The 21,582-nt window shown below is 43.9% G+C and overlaps 1 long non-coding RNA gene across 2 annotated transcripts in view; it reads left to right on the top strand.

Annotated features, from left to right (window-relative positions):
* Window positions 1-21,582, top strand: part of LOC102162742 — a 452,540-nt gene that overhangs the window by 295,835 nt on the left and 135,123 nt on the right. Inside the window, exons 3-6 of one of the 2 annotated variants that reach the window (XR_002345309.1) lie at window positions 9,303-10,198; window positions 17,861-17,922; window positions 18,930-19,156; window positions 21,134-21,207. This is a non-coding gene — a long non-coding RNA (uncharacterized LOC102162742). The remainder of the gene's footprint in view (window positions 1-9,302; window positions 10,199-17,860; window positions 17,923-18,929; window positions 19,157-21,133; window positions 21,208-21,582) is intronic. The other variant, XR_001303633.2, reaches the window with a different exon arrangement.

Raw genomic sequence — 21,582 nt, 5'->3', positions numbered from 1 at the left:
CTGTTTACTGTTTGTGCTAGAACCTGGGGTTGGGGGCTTCCAGGCAGAGGAGCTCAGAAAATACTGAAAAGATGCCTGCATGGTGGTGTCATTGGGGGGCACTGAGATGTGGCTGCCCCAGGTACGAGTGAGGGGGGTCTTCCCTGCGGGCCACACTCAGCTTCTAAACAGAAGACCCTGGCGGAGGAATGATCGAGACCTTTTCTGACAGCCCCACATGCTGATCTGTATAGACGAAGCCTTGGGAAAGAACATTACCATCCAGCAGTGATGCTGGATCATTGCCCAGCTATCAATTCCTGGATGAGTAATCACAAATTCTGAAGGAATGGTCAAGGCAGCTCCTGAAAGCTTCCAGAACTCTTGGCTTATTTTCAGCCAGGGTCCCAACATCTTCGCTGTGCAGCTGAGGAGGTCTGCCTGGCTTCCCGTTCCACAGGCAGGCAATGAACCAGAAGGGTCCCATCTAGTCCTGTGCTATGAAAATGCCTTCTCCCTGCCTCCTGTCACACCTGGTCAGGTGTTTGTGCCTCTTATCCATCCAAGTGATGTCTGTCTGTGCTGCTCACAGCTGGACCCCCAGCCCCTGGTACAAGTCCTTGGTACAAGGCGACTCAAGGTAAATGTTTGCTGAGAAACAAACAGCCATAAAGGCAAGTTCTCCCAAGCTGTGGTTCCAGTGGGACAAATGGGCCCATCATCTTTGGGGAAGGTTAAACTCCTGTGGCTGCCATGAAATGGGATCACAAATTTGATGAAAGAGAAAGGAGCAGAAGGTTTGAAAATAACTCCCCCAATCGAAGGTACATGTCTCAGGCTGAGTTCTCCCAGCAGCAGGTAGTTGATGGCAGGTAGTTGGTTTAGCAGATGAGAAGAGAAGCACCTGCAGGGGACCAAAAGATGAGAGAGGGCATGGATGAAGAGAACGGTGTGTGTAAAACAAGTGGGTTCCAGGCTGGCACGAGGGCTCCAACGCAGTAGGGCCTCTGGGAGACTTGGGAGTCGTCCCACCTAAAGGTAGAGGGCTGGAGCATTGACACAGAAGCTGGCACCCATCATGAGGGGAAAGCTGATCCCAGCGGCCCTCAGTGACTGCCTCCCTGAGCAGAGCAACGCTCCTGTGGTGTGAGTGCTGACACAGGGGGGGCTCTGCTTCTGTTCCCTTCCTTTTCCTAAGTTAGGAAACTGAGGCTCAAAGTTATTAAGGGGCCTCCTGAGAAGCAGCCAAGCTGGGCTGGGTTTCTGCTGATAAGCAGTCCAGCTGGGCTTCAAGTCCAATTCCATGGGCTGTGAGCCCATCCCTCCAGCATACCTTTTTGAGTGGCGCATGGGGCAAGCGGTCCCCCCTGAAGAATCCTTCTGCCTTGTTCCAGGCTATTCCTGCCCTGGCGTGTCCCATTATAACAGTCCTTCTCCTTCTGTTCAGAGCAGTTAACTTTGCCTCATTATTATTTCATTGGGCCGAGCTTTAGTGAAACACAGGCTTTAATTTGTTTATTTAACATTCCTGGTCTGCTCTTGCTGATAGAGTAAAACTGATTAATTAATTAATTGTAGCCTGCCATGGCTCATGCCAGATCGTGACAATATTTCAGATGCTGATGGGCACTCAGGAAGAGGCGGGTGGTGATTGAGCTGGGTGATGGACCCCTGGCCTGAGTGCAAGGCAGGGAGGGATCAGGCAGGCTGCCCTTGGCCGTTTGCCAAGTTCGGAGGATACACAGGGCTCATCCAGGCCAGAAGCAGGCAGGCAAGCGGCCTTAGCCCCAGCCATCAGGAATCCAGATCTCCCACGCTTCTCTGTGTAATACTCCTGGTTGTATTTCTGGGATCCTAGATTGGCTTTGGTATTATGTCTTTCTGCCAAATTGGTCCAAAGGTTCCAGAGAAAATGTTCCAGACATGGAGCACATCTGAAATGGGCCTAGTCCTAATAGGCTTGGGCAGGGCAGCCAGGAACTCTAGGGAGCCCCATCAACCCATCCCAGCAGCCACTGTTGCCAAATTAAGTGCCCCAGAGCTAGAAATCAGGTACTCTCTTCCTGTTTGAGATCCAGGCTCTGCCGTCTTCTGGGAACTAGGTCTGGAGGGATGATGGCATTTCTCTCATTCTGTAATTACGTGTTGACATGAGACCCTGGCCCCTGGGATCCAGGTTTGCCCAGTGGATTGTCCGCCACTGACCTCTTTCTTTTCTTTTTCTGCTTTTTAGGGCTGCACCCTCAGCATATAGAAGTTCCCAAGTTAGGGACTGAATTGGAACTATAGCTGCTGGCCTATGCCACAGCCGTGGTAACACAGGATCTAAGACACATCTGGGAACTACAGAGCAGCTCAAGGCAATGCCAGATCCTTAACCCACTGAACAAGGCCAGGGATGGGACCTGCATTGTCATGGATACTAGTCAGGTTCATTACCTGCTGAGCCGCAATGGGAACTCCCCATTGACCATTTCTTGCACCACCATGACACTGATGGATTTTCATTCATTGCTAAATTCATAAATGTTTATTAAAATGCCTATTTATATGCCAGAACCTGTCCTCGTCACTGGGGCACAGATGTGCCCCCCGCTTCATGGGGCTTCCTCTCTCTTCCACTCAGGGAGCACTGCTTTGCTTTGGGTCCCTCTGCAACCTTCCTTCATTCCCACCAGCCTTGGTCGATCTTTTCTTTTGTTTGTTTAAAGCACTTCCTATGTGCTAGATGTTACTTCCTTTGACTTCCACTCCAAGTCTACAGAGAGAAGTTACTATTAACTTTAGGGAAGATGAAGTCTCCAGGAGACATGACCTGCCAAGCCAGCAGGTGTCAGGGTTAGTACTCGAACCTGGGAATTGTACTTGAAGTCCAGAGCCTCCAGTCCATTCGACTTGGTCAACTGAGTTCCAGCCACTGCTCTGCTGCTTTTGAAATAACTATGAATGAATGTTCTATGTTGGGGCATTTCTCCCAGGCTCAGGAGTAATGGAAGCTCTTATTGTGAAATTGCATTTAGTGATCCTATAATTACCTTTGCCTTGGGAGGGAGGAAAACAGCAGAAGAGACAGATTTTTCTAGGGCATGGATTCCGTCTTGGATCTGGCTCCAGCTACTCAGCATGTCCTGTCTAGTTAAGACATAAAAGCCAGTTTCAGATTATAGCCCAGACCTATAGGGACCTCAGGTTTTCCCAATGGCCTGGTTTGTCTATGGACACCGTGCCCATAATTCTGTACTGAATGCTTGTTGTAGCTCTATGATACATACCTGTTGAAAAGTGTATCAAAATGAATGAATAAACTATACAAATTTTGTCCTTGTCTCTTGCTACCTCGGCGGCTTTGGGCAAGTCACTTCACTTCCCCGAGTCTGCGATTTGCTGCAAAATGGAATTTATAACACACAAGGTTGTTACAAAATGGAATTCATAACACACAAGGTTGTTACAAAACGGAATTTATAATACACAAGGTTGTTAGGGAGATTACATGAAATGATTGGACATGTCCAGATCAGTTCCTGGTATACAGTTAGTGCTAAGTGCAGCTTCCCAAAGTCAGGTTCAGATAGGGGTGGACAGTGTCTTTCAGGTTGATTTTGTGCTCAGCAGTCCAAGAGCATCTTTTCCTCTTTATCTCATTCCCCTGGAAATGGAGAAATGCAGCTACAAACAGAGTTCCCACCACCCAAGCGACTCTGCAAACATGTGCCTTGTTGATTCTCGGTGTTCTCATCCACAAAATGGGGACACAGGCCTCTTCTTCAGAGAACTCCATGGGCAGCATGGAAGTCCTCGCCCACCTCTCAGGACCCTAGAAGGAAGAAGTGAGGTGTTGTTTCCACTGTGCTGGGCAGAAGGATGGCAATTAGGGGGGATTCATTGTAATTACCTATTTATCTCTAAGGTTTGACCTAGCAGTATTTCTGTTCAAATAATAGTATTTAGCAGTGCTCGGCTGGGCATAAAGTCTCCATCTGCTCCTTGGTTTTGGTGGACAGAGCCTGGGATGGGGGTGGGGTAGCCCTCTCTCAGCTTCACGAATGTGTACACTTTGTTGTCACCTTGAGCGGTTCTCCTTGCAGAAACATGAGGAAGGCTCAAGGACTAGCTAATTCGTCTTTTGTTCTTTGATCGAAGAGTAGAAAGGCATTTCTTACAATGCATCCCTTCCTGAGAAGGGACATAGTTTCTAAGAAAATGTTGAGGGTTTTTTTTTTGTTTGTTTGTTTGTTTTTTAAGGATTGAAGTATTGGAGAAAAGGTAACTAAATTGCTCTAAGGCTGCTGTGTGAAGGTGAAATATTAAAAGGAAAATATTTGTTGACTAGGGTCAACTCAATGCATCCAATTGTCTTTTAAGCCACAAAGATTTAGAGACTGTGGATGGTGGGAAAGATATGGCAGCTGCAGAGAGAGTGGTGATGGTGAACACACTGTTCTTCAGGAGCTCAAGGTCAAGTGAGAAAAACCTACCATGTACATAACAGAGATACCAGTTGACATGGACTGGCTCACCTGGAAAAAGTAAGGACAAGAAGCCAGAATGGGCTACTCAGATGGGAGATTGCTTCCTGGAGGCTGCATGAGTTTTGACAGAATGAAAGATGTGAACATAAAAGGGCAAGAAGAGATCTTTGGGGCATGAAAGACACTGGATCAAAAGCCCTGAGAGTGGTCTGGCCGTGGGGCTGGTGGGTGCTCAGGGATAGGCTGGGTAGGAGACCCCAGATCCAAGTTTCTACTTTGTCCCCTCGTAGCTGGACCATCCAAGATAATTGCCCTCTCTCTCAGGGTATCACTGTCCTAGTGGAGCTCATTAAAGACAAGAATATGCAAATCAATGTGAAGAGACTAACCTTGGCTCAACAAATGCAACTCCCCTTTCTTAGTTTCTTCTTAATTTCCTGAAAATCAATTCCCCATTTCCAGTGACCCTTGACTATAAGATGAGAAAATCCCCATGATCCAGAGCTGGTCACTGGGGATGACCAGCCAGTGTTATCCTCATCCGTGCCCCAGGGAGCTGACTGAGAGTCAGCAGCAGAAGGAGACAGCATGAAACTCTGCAACCACAGCTGCACACCTACAGCTGTGCCAAGAAAATGAACAAATAGGTCTCATCTTCCTGTAATCCTTAAACTAAAATCTGACATTCTGCCATGGAGTTAGGTACATGCTGCAGCTGCTCCTTTGGCAAAAATATTCCTATAAACAATGAGGAAAGCCTCTGTAGAACCTACTGTGGTAGGCAGAGCAGTGGTCCCCCAAGAGGATCACATCCTAGTTTTGGAAATTGTAAATATGCTACCTCACATGGGAAGGGAGTTAAGGTTGCAAATGAAGTATGGCTGCAAGTCAGCTATCCTTAATATAGGGAGATTATCTTGGATTATTTAGGTGGACCCAACATAATCATAAGGGTCCTTAAAAGTGAAACTCAGGACAGAGATAGCACTGTAGCAGCACGAGAAAAAAGTGGCCCAACACTGCTGGCTTTGAAGATGGAAGAGTGGCCATAAGCCAAGAAATGTGGGCGGCTTCTAGAAGCTGGAAACGGCAAGGAAACTGTTTCTCCCCAGAGCCTTCGTAAAAGAATAAGGCCCTGCCTCATTTGATTTTAGCTCAGGGAGACCTGTGTTGGATCTCTAATTTCTAGAACTGTAAGATGATAAATTTGTGTTGTTTGAAGCTACCAAATCTGTGGTAATTTGTCAGAGCAGTGATAGAAAACTGCACCCTACCCTCCAACTCCAATTCTCTTCCTAAATTCTGAAAGATGCTGACATCCATATGTTCATTCATTCATTCACTTACTTGTGCCTGCATATACTCATGTATTCCTACATTCCAGGTTCCTAATTTGCAAATAGAAGTCAATAGTAGAAAATATTTCATAGGGTCTTTTGAGGATTAAATTTAATAAAACAAGTTACGGGTCCCATTGTCAGGCATGGTACAAGCACTCATAAATGTTAGCCATCTCTATCATTCTTATTTTTCTTGCAGTTCAGTCAGAAAATATCTCTTTGGCATCAGGCTTGTCCCATCTCTTCCTGAGCTCAAACCATGGTTCCTGGAATGAAAAACGGGTCAGACGAGGATCAAAGGGAGCTTTCCCTAAAGCCCCATTCAGTTACTGTGTATCATTGGCCACCTCCACCTACAAGGTGGGCTGCTAGGTTCAGTCCTTCGGGTTGGCTTGTGGCTGCCCTTAAGCAAAACCAGGGTTCTTTCATTAGGGAGAAATGAAGTTGGATTTTAGTAGGAAATTACGCACAGTTGGCAAAGCTTTGGAGATGAAGGACGTTGGAGAGAGCAAGAAATAATCATTTTGGAATTACTATTAAGTACTGTGTCTTTTATGCGTATACTTGCATTTAAGCTCATAGCCACCCTACGAGATTAACAGTCTTGTCCCCACTTCACTGTGATAGGACACATCACGCAACTAATAGGACACAGAGACTAAATGGAACATCTGGATCCCAAGGGCACTGGATTCCAAGGCCATGCTTAATCCATCTACCATTGCCTCATCTTCAAGATGTGCTGCAGACAAACCCAGAAGATTGAAAACCCCATTTCTCCCTATTCTTTTACTTTCTGGCTCGTCTATAAAATGAGGTGTTTCCCCCTAGCAGGACACAGACTGGTTACTCTGGTCTTTTCAGCTCCTCTCTTTCAGTGCTGGGAGAGCAGTGTTAGCCTTGGCATCCATACCATCTTGCCCACACCTGGGCAAGTGCAGCCAATAGGAAGCACCCCCCCATAGAACCAGTGCAAACAGAGCAGTCACTGCCAAGAAAGTCTTCCAAGAGAAAAGTCTTACCTATCTCTGGCTCTTGAGAAACCACAAGTCTTGCTAACCTTTCCTTTGCAGCTTCTCTGGGCTATAGTGGGCTGCCCCCAACACTGCTTAGCATGCAGCTATTTCCTCCTCTTGCCGGAGTGTTTCTTGCTTCATTGATGCCCACAGAGCTTCAAGGGCGACATTTTGCTTCCTGGACGCCCACTGGGTAGATGACCCCATCTTGGGTGAGCCAGTCATGATGGCAGGGCACTTCAGGGGGCGAGCCACAGGCAAGTGTCCTCACAGAGAGCCCATCTGTGTCAGCCAAGATCTGTCACCAATGGGCTTAACTCAAACTGAGGCACATTAGTAAGAAGACAATCGGCCAGCAAATAAAAGGGAGCCTCCTATTTATCATTTAGAAATAATTAGCCAAGTCAAAATTGGATCAGTGTTTAGGTTCAGTAGCTGAGGCAAAATAAGACTAAAGCAGTTGTGTTTACAGAATCCCAAGGGTGACTCATGGTAGAGGAAAGCCCTCGTGTTCCTCTGGGACCACGTAAGGAGGCACAGGCAAGAGTTTCATTATGTCCTTTTTCTAAATAACTGCAGGAAGGTCCTCTGGGTTGAGCTGGAGCACTACAACCAGCACTGGGACACACCTGTGACTTTCCAACTACAGGACACTCTCATCCACACAGCAGGTTTCCCTGGCACAGGCTTGGGAAATTGTCCTTCTAAATTAGGCTGGCATCCTGAATTGTCCTCTCTAATCAGCCTTCATTCACCAACACAGGATGGCCATGATGAGGAGGTAAAATGGGGTGCATGCCCTGCAGACTTGCAAATCCCCCCATTACCCTAACCCTCGCTTGCTTTGTCAGCATCTCCTCTGTGAGGACAGTTAGATGTTCTGTAGTTTTTCCTGGTTCTTTTTCTGCATGATTATTTTTCATGGCGCTAAAATGGAATCCAGAAAAAAGAGAATGCACAAAATAAAGTTGACTAAGTACTTACTATGAGCTTTTGCTAAGGGCTTTATAATAATTATCATATTGTTTCCTTAAGGCAATACCATTATATCAAATGTACAGATTGAATGACTAAGGCTTGTAAAGATTATCCTGCATAAGTAGAGACAGATACTAAGTCTAGGATCAACCTGGACGGGTTTAACTATGAGGGAAGTCCATGCCATTTGCACCATATAAATGAGAAACCTCCACAAATCCACATTTTTACCTTCATGGCTTAGACAAGGGACTTATTATTATTTCTGGAGGCAATAGAAAATCCTACTGTACCTTAGAAGCCCTCAGATAAATATTAAATTATATTTGATTAAATCTGATCAAAAAACATTTTACCACGTCCCAACATTGAAAACTAAAATTCTATGCATGAGACGCCTGGTGCCTTCCTGTTAAATAGAACATTCAGCGAACCACAACATTAAGGTCCTGAGCATTCCAGATAAAAAGAGTTTTCTGTATAATAAATGTAATGAATACACTTTGGAGGCGAATTCACAGATTTCTATGTTTTGGGAAATACTTGGGAGGTAGTGGTGACTGATAAAGGATGGTCTTCATTCTGTTTTTCCCTTTTCTTTGGTGGTTTCCATTTCCCGTTTGGTAAGGTCGAGGTGGGGCAGAGGGGGAACACTATTCATGCTTCAGTTTTGTCCTTTCCGTGTCTGCTCCATTTATGGGTAGGAGGGGAGATGGCACAGGAGCCACAAATCACAGTGACATAGAGTGTCCCTTCATCCACTGGTAGCTTGCTCTTCTACCCTGGGCTTCCTGTGTGACAAAGAGGAGACTGGGGTTAATCAGCCCTAAAGTCAAAAAGACCTTCTCTTGATTGTGTCTGTTGCATCCCCTGCAGTTCCCTCTTTCCTCAGGAAGGAACAGTGCAAAGGGACCTCATGCCCATGTATCGTTTCGTTTTCTCAACACAAATCTTCCAGGGTAGGAATTCACCCAATTTATAGGCAAGGAAACTGAGACCCTAGACATTTCAGTGATTCATCAAAAGGCATGTAGGCAGCAAATGGTGGAGCTAAGCTTTAAGTCTAGGCATTTTGCACCCTGGCCCTCATAGGAGTCAGACTCTTGTAAGAGGCTCCAGTTCCCAAGAGGGAAGCAGACCAGCCTTGAAGGAACCGTCCTGGGTGTTCATGGGATGTCCTGGCTTTGCCCACAACCCCCACCCCCTGAGTCTTCAAGAGAGGAGGCTGTTACTTGTACTGTGAAGAATAAAATTTTACTTATTAAAAAAGTATATTTCCCTCAAACTTTATAAATAAGGCAAAGAGGATTGAATGATTGAACGTTAACAAAATAAACCCCTCAGAAATAAATGAACATTTCATATTGCGCTTCATTTCAGTTTCATGAGCTCCAAAATAGCACTTCAAGTGATTAATGTTTTCTTCATTAACCGTAACTAAACCCGAGTAAAACCTCGCTCTTTTCTCTAACACTTTTTTTTTTTTTTTTTTTTTTTTTTTTTTTTTTTTTTTTTAGGAGATCGAGGGTAGTTCATTGCTAAGGTCAACCCTTTAAAACCTGCTGCAGGCAATTTAAGGGAGGGTGTGTACCTTGGTGTCAGGCAGATCTGCACTCTGATCTGGGTGCTGTGATTTTCTCATTGTGTGGTTCTGAAAGACTGAGGCTTAGTTCCCCATTCTCATTACAATATGGAAACATGAATGGGAACCTCGCAGAACCATGGTAGTTGGCTACATTGGTAGCCCCCAATGAAACAGGTCCCCTGGGCTTTGAATCGAGGTTATGTTTATGGCTTCTTTTAACCGAAAGAACATGGTAGAACTTCTAATAATACTGAAGTGTAAATTGTTACTTTTTCTAAGGTTGTGATTCTCAGTGGGAGCCCATTTTACCCTCCACCCCAGGGACATTTGGCCATGTATAGAGACATTTTTTAGTGGCCCAACTAGAAGAGTATTCCTGGCACCTAGTGAGCAGAGACCAGGGATGATGGTAAATGTCCTTTATCGTACAGGATGGGTGTCTGCCACCCCCGCCCCAACAAAGAATCATCCAACCCTATACGTCAGTAGTGCTCTAGTTAAGAAGCCCTACTCTAAAAGACATAGCCTGGGAACTGGCCCTAAGTCTCCATATAAGAAAACCAGTTACCTTGCTAGAAAGACAATGTAACGTGGCTACCTGGAATTGATGAGGCCACCTTGAGAAGAAGAAGCCCTCAGACTCCCTGGAGAGAGCAAGAGAGGCCCAGCCATCCCATTCTTCCAGAAGAGCTCAGCCCACCACACCTTCCATAGCAGCCAAATACAGCCAATGAGTGATCACCAGCAGGCCTGCAGAAGAACTGCCCAGCTGAGCCCAGCACAGTTTGCAGAGTCACGAGCAAGATGGAAATGTTTGTTTGCTTCAGGGTAAGTTTGGCGGTGGTTGAACAAAGTAGATACCTAAAATGATAGTGTACATTAAAGGAAACTACAGAATCTCTACCAACGGCAGATTCCTTGGGCAGGGGATATTGTGATGTGTCACCCCACTTCCCTCTTCAGGACTCTGCCCTCCTCCCGCCAGCTGCGGTGGTATTAGTGGCTGACAGCTCACAGCTGAGAGTCTTTCCAGGCTTTGCCTTCTGCTGAAGAGTCGCCTTACCCAAGCTCACAGTGCTTCCCCTGGGGCAGCCACATCAGATGATGATGGATCCATGTACAGAAAGAAAGTCCTGGAACCCTTGCCTTAAGGCAGGACAGTGATGAAGGTTCATCTCAGCCCTAGTGTTCCCCAGGGCCACAGCGGAGACTGCAACTGTTAAGCCCCCATCTTGGCCAGCTCCAGCTTCTGTCACATCCTCCGGGTCTTGATCTTGAGGAAACTCCCCCAAGAATCTCCTGAATGCAGATCTCCATTTCAGAGCCTCTTCTCCAGAAACCTGACTTGGAATGCATTTCTTCTCCACGTCTTTGTCCCCTCTAAATGTTATCACTGTAAGACCTTCGGGACACAAGTTAGTTTGGCCAAGAGCATGGTCCAGGGGGGCTGAATCCTGTAGTCCCTGCTCCATCACTGGCTTTTGGGTGTCTGTTAAGTTACAGTTGCCTTTAAATAAAGAAAGAAGCAAAAAAACCTTGCCTTGAATGTGAAGAGAGATTCAAGTGTTTAACTGTAACTCTGGGAAACTTATAAATAGCAAAGAAACAGAGGGAAACATATTAATCTTCACCAGAAATGCAGGAAGTGCAAATTAAATCCACCTTGAGATACCATTTTACACTGACTAAATTAGCAGAACAAAGTAAAAATAAATTCAAATACACATTGCTGGTGACATTATGGTGAATATTGGGTCCTCTTAATCTGCTGGTTTAAATATAAATTTCTCAACCCTAGGAGGAAACAATATGGCAATACACAGTGGAATCTGTAAATAGGCCTTTGCCCTCTGGCCCATTGGTAAGAATGTATCTGAATAAATTTATCTAAGAGGGGTTTGGGGATTTAAATTCTGATCTCTTAAATTTCACCAGGCTGAAAAACAAATGTAGTGTAAATGAATATGTGCTGGATAACAAGTAGCTAGGACATAGAACTAGAAGATTGGGAGAAACATATTCTATAAGAAGAAAAGACTAGTATTGAACATGTGGCAATGTTTCTCAAAGCATAGTCTTCTCACAACTAGTATCCAAATTGCAGGGATGTTATTAAAAGGTACAATCCTGAGACTGACCCCACATTTCAAGAAGCAGCGTTTATGTGACTTGGGTCTGGGGACCTGCATTTTAAGTCCATTTTCCAGGGATCCTTGTGCCTCCCAAGTCTGAAAGGTCTACATTTAAACCATTTCTTTATGTCCCTCCTCACCTTTTTTTGGTATTTTTTTTTGGAGGGTCCACTCCCATGGCATATGGAGGTTCCCAGGTTAGGGGTTGAATTGGAGCTGTAGCTGTAGGCCTGTGCCACAGCCATAGCTGAGCAAGGTGGGATCCGAGCCTCATCTGTGACCTACACCACAGCTCACAGCAACACTGGATCCCCAACCCACTGAGCAAGGCCAGGGAGCAAACCTATATTCTCATGGATACCAGTCAGGTTGCCACCACTGCACCACCATGGAAACTCCCTCGCCCCCCTTTTTGATGGTAATATTAGTTGGGCTTTATCCCATAAATTTACTTTTATCCATTTTGAGGGTGCTAGCACCAGGAGAGGCATTATCCTTTTCAAATTTGCTATAGTTATTTTGTTATGTTTTCACAATTGTTAAGAGGAAAAATGATGTCATTTTCCTTGAGCCCTCTGGAGAAAAGTCATTTTAATTATAGGTGTTTTAATTGTTCCTCGTCAAGGTGCATAGCTTAACCTCATCCACAGGGGTAGGTTAAGTATCAAGAGAGAAGAGTCTTGCACTAAGAAAAGGGCATTCTTATCATTATTAATCTTCCTGGTAATAGATATTTATGATATATTTAAGAATCTTCCATTATTAACCATTCCCAAGTCCCCTTGGGTTCTGTGTTGAGCACACTTTTGGCTTCCAGCTTGGGAGGTTGGGATGGTTTAGATGGGTTTAGGGAGAGCTGTTCTGAAGGTTGAAGCAGAGACATTAAATCCCAAAGCTTACAAATACTGTGCCCTTAAATCTGGAGAGAGGAATAACACCTGTGAGATAGGCAGAGTGGAATTGAGAAGATGGGCAGAAGTGTTAGACTTTCTCCATGTCTACCCCCTACCCCCAGCCCCACCCCTGCCTGCAGAGTCATTAGCACACTGAAATTGTTGTTGTAAAACTAATGTATATTTCTGTCTCAAGACCTATTTCAGTGTTTAACTAACTCTGTGCTAACCTAGCAGACTTTTCTGGTCTAAAATTTCAGAAAAAAATTTCAGAAACATCTGTAAGCTCTGTCTCAGAGAGATACTGGTCAGGGAGCTTATGCAAAGGTGGAGCCCTCATGGTCAGTTTATGTTCTCTCACATTTAGCCTGTTGTTGATTGAAGGGAATGAAAGAGGATTGGAGGATGGTTAATACTTATGTGTGCTTGAGTATTGCACACACACCTGTGCCATGAAGGAGCCTCAAAAGGGCAAATGATGAATACAGTGAGGAGATATTACGAGGTTATGGAAGGCAATTATGGATGCTGATGAGGTCAAGAGTCGGAAACTTCCCTTCTTATCTCTGTCCCATCTCTGAAGAAGATGAAATGAATGCCTATCCTTGGTTTTAGGTGAGCTGGGACCTGGTCACTAGGGAGCCAATTGGCTCTAGGGACTTTTGACTTCAAATGAAATGGTATAAATTGGCATCCAGAGAAGTCTCAAAGGTTGTGCTTTTATTAACAAAAGAAGTAGTGATATAAAAAGACATTCCAGTTAAGACTGATTCCTGTGATTGAGATTTTACCTAGTGGATTAAGGATAAGAATGGATGGGAGTTCCTGTCATGGCACAGTGGTTAACGAATCTGACTAGGAACCATGAGGTTGCAGGTTCGATCCCTGGCCTTGCTCACTGGGTTAAGGATCTGGCGTTGCTGTGACCTGTGGTGTAGGTTGCAGACGAGGCTCGGATCCCATGTTGCTGTGGCTGTGGTATAGGCCGGCAGCAACAGCTATGATTCGACCCCTAGCCTGGGGACCTCCATATGCAGTGGGATTGGCCCTAGAAAAGGCATAAAGACAAAAAAAAAAAAAAAAAAAAAAAAAAGAATGGATGGAAAAGACATTCAATTCAGTCTCCAGCTTTACAGTCTTCAAATCTTGCCCCATTTATGTTAACATTTAAACAGTGCATCAAGAACTGCTGGTTAAGATAACTACAGTCACATGTCCTAACTGAAATCACCATTTTACTTTAATATTAAATTATGTGTTTGATTGAAGAAAAACTCATGATTATTACTCTCTGGTAAAGGGTATGTCTTGTCTTTTGACCATGGATCTCACAAGGGAAACCCTTTTGCCCAGCCCACCTGAAAAACACCTAAGAGAATGACCATGGTCATATCACAGCAGGGCTAAACTCCTCAGGTCATTTGCTCTAGGTATATGTGTGCATGTCTTTCCTTCCTTTTTCTAAAAGAATTCAAGATTACCTCTAAGTATAGGTTATTAGGACACAGTATTTTGAAAAGACAAAAATCTAACGGAATGTTAATATCATTAAAACCTGGGATCAACGAGGATCATTTACCGAAACCTACTTTTGTATGTAGCTATATGCTTGAAATATTTTCCTTCTAAAAACAAACACAGAAGCAGAAAAATTATCTGGACCAAGAAATATATAAATATATGGTAGTGTGTGTGTGTGTGTGTGTGTGTGTGTGTGCACGTGTCTGTGTGTGTGTGTGTGTGTGTGTGTCTCACAGGTAGTAGGCAGAGTGTGTGTTTATAGGGATCAGCACATTTTTTTTTTTTCATAGAGGGCAGTCTCGTAGAGATTTCAGCTTAGTGAGCCATGTAATGGTCCTTATTGCATTGACTCAATTCTGCCATTATAGCGTAAAAGCCTCCCTAGAAAATATGTTACAAATTGGATATGGTTGTGTTACAATAAAACTTTATTTACAAAAACAGATGGTGGGCCAGAATTGGTTGAAGTTTGCCAATCCCTGCTTTAGAGATTAGACAAAGCCTAATGTGTATCATTAGAATTGTCTCTTCCCACTCCTCATTTTACTTAAGGAAAACCCAATGCCCAGAGAGATGAAATGACTAATCTCAAGATGAACAGCAAAGGCAGAATCAGAACCAGATTCTGCTGTATTTTCTTGATCCCTGTAACACAGAGTGGGATCCAAAGTGGCAGCTCCCTGCACAGACAGAGGGGAGGGGGCTGGAGGAAAGGGAGAGGGACAGAGGGACAGTGTGTGCAGGGCTGACCCCTGGATATCTTTTCCCTGATGATCACTGGGGCTTGTCTGTGTTTTGCCCATGTTGTCATGTTTGTTTGCTTTTTAAGGGTGGAAGAACAACCAGGCAGGGAGGTGTGGACCTGTCGTCCACTTAGCTCTGTGGCCTTGAAGCAAGTCACTGCCCCTCTCTGGGCTTCATTGTTTTTAGCCTGTGAAAAAAAAAGAGGGGGGCTTTAATGGATGATCTTGAACTCTCATTCTGTTCTCGAGTTTTCTGATGTTCCAAGTACATTCCTTCCAGTTCAACACCTGCCCCCCTCCACCCGCCGCCCTCATCAATCTATGATGATTAACAAGTTGGCTGAAAACTTGCTCTGGCCTTGGGTGCAGACAGGCCCTAAGTTGGGAGCCTCACTTGGGTGTCATCCCACTACATGTTTCTGTGCTCACCTGGCATATTCGCCACCCTCAGAGCATCCCAGGAACGAGGATGGAGGATGACCTCATTGCTTCCTGGGCCCAGAGTTGATTATCATAATAAAGGTACCCACCTGCTCACAAAGCCTTTCTGGTTTTGGCTCAGAACTGCTGAGCTGGGCGTTTTACCAACTCAGTAGTCTTGCTTATAGATTTATCTATCCCTTTAGAATCTCCACTTCTCTCTGAACTTCTTCACAGTAAGCAGTTTTATAACAAACCAGGCCTTGGCTTCAGCGTAGGTTGGACCAGGTGAGATGAAGCCCTCCTGCAGGCTTGTTCTGGGTGAGTGTGTTATTGCCACTCGACTATCTATTTTTGCCAAGGATTCAAATGGTCCTCTTTCCACATCAGGAATTGCATCCACTGGAGTTAATTTTAGTTAAATTCTAGGTAATTTTTCTTCGTAGAAAATATGGTATTGGAAATAGAGTACTGGACTGAGTCTGGAGACCTGGGTTCAAATCCCAGTGACATCACACTTAGATATATGACCTTGGACATGTTCTACGATGTCTCAGCTGCCCAGGTGTTGAGTATTACTAAATATTCTCCAGGTGATTCTAATGCGCAACAAGGCTTGAGAGACACAGGTTTTAATCTAAATGATATCACTGATATGAACGCACATTTCAAAAGGGTCTTAGTAATGTGTTGGGCTGTTATTTTGTATTTCTTTTTTTTTTTTTTTTTTGTCTTTTGTCTTTTTGTCTGTTGTTGTTGTTGTTGCTGTTGTTGCTATTTCTTGGGCCGCTCCCGCGGCATATGGAGGTTCCCAGGCTAGGGGTTGAATCGGAGCTGTAGCCACCGGCCTACGCCAAAGCCACAGCAACGTGGGATCCGAGCCGCGTCTGCAACCTACACCACAGCTCACGGCAACGCCGGATCATTAACCCACTGAGCAAGGGCAGGGACCGAACCCGCAACCTCATGGTTCCTAGTCGGATTCGTTAACCACTGCGCCACGATGGGAACTCCTTATTTTGTATTTCTATTTCAAAGAGAGATACCAAAAGCCTATAGAAATAATCCCCCAAGAGAAATAAAACAAATGAATAAAATGAGGCAGATTTATAATAAGAAATATATATTTGGTCTTTGTTCTGTTTCTGACTCGAAACTCCCCAGACCCTTGGACGTTCCTGAGCCATAAGAGCAATGGGAATATCTTTCCTTATAATATTTGGTCTCTTGTGCTTTGTTCCCCAAATGACTACAGAATCATAAAGGTGAAATGGGTGTCTTGTTATTTGCAACCATTCCCTTCAATCACAACTGGGTTTTGTTAATTAATGAAAATCCTTTAAAGCTGAGGGGAGATGATGGGCAACCCAAAGCTGGTTGCCAGGGGGGCAACCAGGTGACTAGAGGGCTGAAACTTCCGGTCCCACCCCTGATCTCTTGGGAGGGGAAAGGGGCTGGAGATTGAGTTCAATCATCTATATACAATGACTTAATCAACTATGCCTCTGTGATGACAAATCTATATAAAGAGAAGGCAAGGATTCAGAGAGCTTCTGGTTGGTGAACAGGTGGAGATTCCAGGAGGGCGGCAGGCTGGAGAGGGTCTGGGAACTCTGTGCCCCTCCCCACATACCTTGCCCTGTGCATCTCTTCCATCTCGCTGTTCCTGAGTTATGTATTTCTGTAATAAACCTATAATCTAGTAATTAAAATGTTTCTCTGTGTTCTGTGAGCTGCTATAGCAAATTCATCAAAACTTAGGAGGGGAGTTTTGGAATTTCCACTCTATCTCTGGTCTGTCAGCAGAGCAGATGACACCTTGGACTTGTGATAGACATCTGGATGTGGGGGGGTGGTGGTGGTGGTAGTGGTGTTGAGGGCTTGTAGGTCTTGTCATCTTGTAAGACTAAGCCCTTCATCTGTGAGATCTAATACTATTTCCAGGGAGAGAGTGTCAGAATTAAGTTGTAGGGCACCCAGCTCATGTTAGATAATTGCTTGGAGTGGGAAACTCCCCGCCACATGTTGGAATTGGTCTCAGAATCTTAGGCAGCCTGTCCTGCAACATATTTTAGTTTTCTGAGGTTTTCTTTGATATCTACAACCTTTATAGATTAAAATTACAGTCAAGTAACTTAACCACCCAATAGCCCCGTGGCACTGGATTAAATGTGCTGTCGATTTGTTTAATTCTATGGAAACTCTGCAAGATGAGGTTGGTGGCCCCGTTTCTTTAAGTGAAGCAATTAAAGTTTGGAAAGGGAAATCACTGTAAGCTCCCATCACTATAAAGTGGAAGTGATGGGACCAAACATCATTGTCAAGGGCTCTTTGCATTAGATCTTAGCTGTTCTTGATCCTACCACATAGAACTTAAAAACCATATCATTTCAAATCGCAGATGATAAGTGAATGATGCTAATGATGGCCGTAATATCACGTTATCATCTTATGTGATGTCAAGGCTTCAAGTTGCTTTCATGTCTTTTTTATTAATTTTTTTATTAAAGCATATTTGATTTACAATGTTTTATCAATTTCTGCTGCACAGCAAAGTGACCCAGTCATGCCACATATATACATTCTTTTTCTCATATTATCTTCCATCATGTTCTATCACAAGTGATTGGATATAGTTCCCTGTGCTATACAGCATGACCTCATTGCTTATCCATCCTAAATATAATAGTTTGTATCTACCGAGCCCAAACTCCCAGTCCATCCTGCTCCCTCCCTCTCACCCCTTAGCCACCACAAGCTTTCATGTCTTTTGTATTTTAGAGAATCAGTGGATTGAAATCACAACCTCAGATGGCTACCATGAGGCTAACCTCAGTTTAAAGGTAGGTAGAATTTGGTTTTTTGTTTGTTGGTTTTTTAAAAGTAGGTAGAGTTTACAAGTCCTAATAGGGCCTCTCCTACAGAGTCAATGTTATAAACACATAGTTGCTAAGTTCTCAGGCTATCCCATTATTACTTTGCATGATGCTAAGGAGGAGGCTGGGTCAATGGCTGCTCAAGACTGCACTGGGGAAACATAAATTTACCGAGTGACCCAGCAAACCCACTCCCAGGTATCTACCCAAGAGAAATTAAAATACTTATACACAAAACTAGATTTTGGTACACAGAAATTCACAGCAGTATTATTCATATTGCCAAAAAGTGGAAAAAACATGAATTTAAACAAAATGTGGACTACCTGTATGAGAGAATATTATTTAGTCATAACAAGGAATGACGTACTCATATGTCATGTACGAATCCATACATTATGCTAAGGTGAAAGCAGCCAAAAGCAGAAGACTGCATAATACATCATTTCCTTTATACAAAATGCTCAGAAAAGGCAAATCTATAGACACAGAAAGCCAATCAGTGGTTGCCTGGGGCTAGGAGGTGGAAACAGGGATTAATTACAAAAGAGCACCAGTATCATTGTGAGCTAATAGAAGAGTTCTAAAATGGAATTATAGTCATGGTTGCACCCTAGGAATTTAACTAGAAAAGAAATGATTGAATTGCACACTTAAAATGGGCAAACATTACAATATAAAAATTTTACCTCGCTAAAGCTTTTCGTTGTTGTTGTTTGTTGCTTTTTTTTTTTTTTTTTTTTAAAAAAAAGACCATTAGGAGTATAACAGAAAAGTCCATGTGGTTCAGAATTGCTTCCTCTTTTTCTCATCAAGACTTTTTGGCAGAATGTCAGAGTCGGTCAAGCTCAAGGAAAGTTTCCCCGGAAAGTAGATGCAGGAGACATGTTCAAACCAATTTCTAGTCTATGGTTATGTGTGAAGAAACTGATCTTCCCAGAAACAAGTATGCTCACATCTCTGTCCCACCCCAGGACTTCAGATTTCCATACTGAATATCTGGGAGGTTCCTAGTCAACAAGAGTCCACTTTCTGGGTGTGGATGGAATAAGAACACAGGGTGATGGATGGTGTCAAGGATATTTCACAACAGCCACTCAAGAGGCTTGTGAACTGAACCAGCCTCTTACTGGAGATGCCATTTCTGGACCAGTGTGCTAATGTTTCCCGGATCCAGTGACCCTCCTCCTGCACTTGGCTGGTGAGTCATTGTCATGTCCGTTCTGCTCTCCTCCCCTTTACCATGTTCCATTCAGACAACTCTCTCTGCTCTAGCAGTCTTTCCCCAGCTAGGACTCAATGCAGTATTTTAAGTTTCTTCAGTCTTCTGTGTGATGACATTACAGATCTGTTTTTTGCTATGTTGGTGTGATTATGCTGGCCCAACTTCCCGAGGGTAAGAAGTGACTACAGGAGTTTCTGTTGTGGCTGAGCAGTAACAAACCCAACTAGTATCCATGAGGATGTGGGTTTGATCCCTGGTCTCATTCAGTGGGTTAAGGATCTGGTGTTGCTGTGAGCTGTGGTATAGATTGCAGACATGGCTAGGATCTGGTATTGCTATGGTTATGGTATAGGCTGGCAGGTGCAGCTCCAAATCACCCCTAGCCTGGGAACTTACATATGCTGCAGGTGTGGCCCTAAAAAGACAAAAAAAAAAAAAAAGTGACTAGAGGTGGCCAATATGCTCAGGACTCCTCAAAGGCCCTCTTCTAGACTCTGGAGATATCTGCCACTCCTGAGGCCAAGCTAGAACCCTCACCGACTGGAACCTCATAAACTTTCTATTCCCTTAATAAAAATGGAACAAACAACAGTTGCCTATTCACAAAGTGTGTTTATCATTGGAATGTTCTAGCACTCTCCTTTCACATGAGACCCACCTCCCTCCAGCTTAGTCCTGCTCCTTCCTCATGGAATTGGAAATAAAGACTGGTGTAGAAATGGGTCATCAGTGTGCTACTATTTCCTGGGAGAGTGGGCAGTTGTGGGTGGGCCAGCCTGACGTGTGTATGTCACATCAATTCTTCTCGTCTAATCTCCTTGAATTGCAGTTGACTCAGACTGCGATGCTTGATGCTGGCAGGGTTGTCTGTGTGTTTCCGAAATAATTAGAATGCTTTAGCTTTAGGAACTGTGGGGCTGTCCCCCAGCACCAGCCCTGATCCCAACCTTCACTTGATCCACAGTTCTAACACTAACCCTAGTCTTAGAATTGGGTGACGCCCTAACTCAAATATAAGAATACAAAGTACTTATCACTATGGTGACACAGTTTCATTACTGATATTATTATTTAAACTTTAGCAACATTCAATAATGAAATAATTTAAAAAATCACTTCTGTTTGTTGAGTGGGTGTTCTATGTCAGAACATGTCATCTATCAATCAATCAATATATCTATAGATGGATAACCTATAAACCTCCAAAATCAACATCTCCATTAGCTGTTTACCTACTTTCCATCATCTGCCCACCTAATTCAGGGCTTTTTGGTATCAGGAGTATGGACATTTTGGGCTGGATGATTTTAGGTTGTAGGGTGTATAGCAAAATATTGAGCCTCTAGCCACTAGATTTTGGTAGCTGTCCTCAGCCAAGTCACGACATGTCAATCAAAAATGTCTCCAAACAATGCCAATGTCCCCTTGGAGGAGGGGAACACAATCTATCTAAGCTATCATCTATCCATTATTTTTACTGCTCCTTTCAAGAAGGTACAGCATAGACACTCTTCCCATTTTACAGATAAGAAATTGAAGCTGAAAATTTAAGCCACTTATACAAGGTTCCATAAGCATCAAGTGATGCATGTGGGGGATTAAAACAAAATTTACCTTATTTTAAAACATGCATGTTCTTTCTATGATGCTAGGCTCTTTTACCTTGACCTTAGCCAAAAGGCCAGGGTGAGAAGCAATATAGACTACGCTATTTTAAATTAAACATTAATGCTCCCCAGTGGATCCTCAGGGCCATTATTCTCCTTTATTGTGAACTTGAAATTATCCTCAAACTTAATTCTGACTCTCAGAATTAAGAGAGTCCAGACATGTCTTCCAGCCTAAACATATATGAATGTATCTACAGCCCAAACCGTCATTCTTATCCTGTCCTTGACTCTGGACTTTACCCTACTTCCAACCCCAATTCTTAGCCATCTAATTGCTTTCTAGATCCTGTTTCCTCATCCCAGACAATGAGAGTTGAAACTGGAGGAGAGCCCTTCTGTGCCCATGAACCAGCAGAAGTGAGTAAGCCCACCTATAACCAGGGACTGGTATATTGTTCCATCCTAAAGAAGAAGGATGCAAATGGTCCCTCCTTTGCTGATCCACTGAGTTAGTGTGCGTGTGGACCCTGGTCTGCTACAGAACCCCCTGAAGTGGGGATGTTCGGAAATACCCAATAATAGAAAGCTTCTATTTGCCCTCCTCAGGAACAGACTAGAACTGATGGATGTAACTTCTGAAAAACTGAGCAAATGAAAAAAGGGTCTATTAACAGATCAGTTGGATTCTCATATTGGTTCAGCTTCTACCCAGCAGAAGTATTTTTGATTTCTGCCCAACACCCTGAGGCCCATTGGATGGCTGACAGCTTCTGGCTTCCATGTCCAGAATTC

This window comes from Sus scrofa, chromosome 6, assembly GCF_000003025.6.
Source record: "Sus scrofa isolate TJ Tabasco breed Duroc chromosome 6, Sscrofa11.1, whole genome shotgun sequence".
In the NCBI taxonomy this organism is placed as follows: Eukaryota; Metazoa; Chordata; class Mammalia; order Artiodactyla; family Suidae; genus Sus; species Sus scrofa.
Note: the sequence above shows the minus strand (reverse complement) of the source record. Positions and strands in the feature narration are given on the sequence as shown.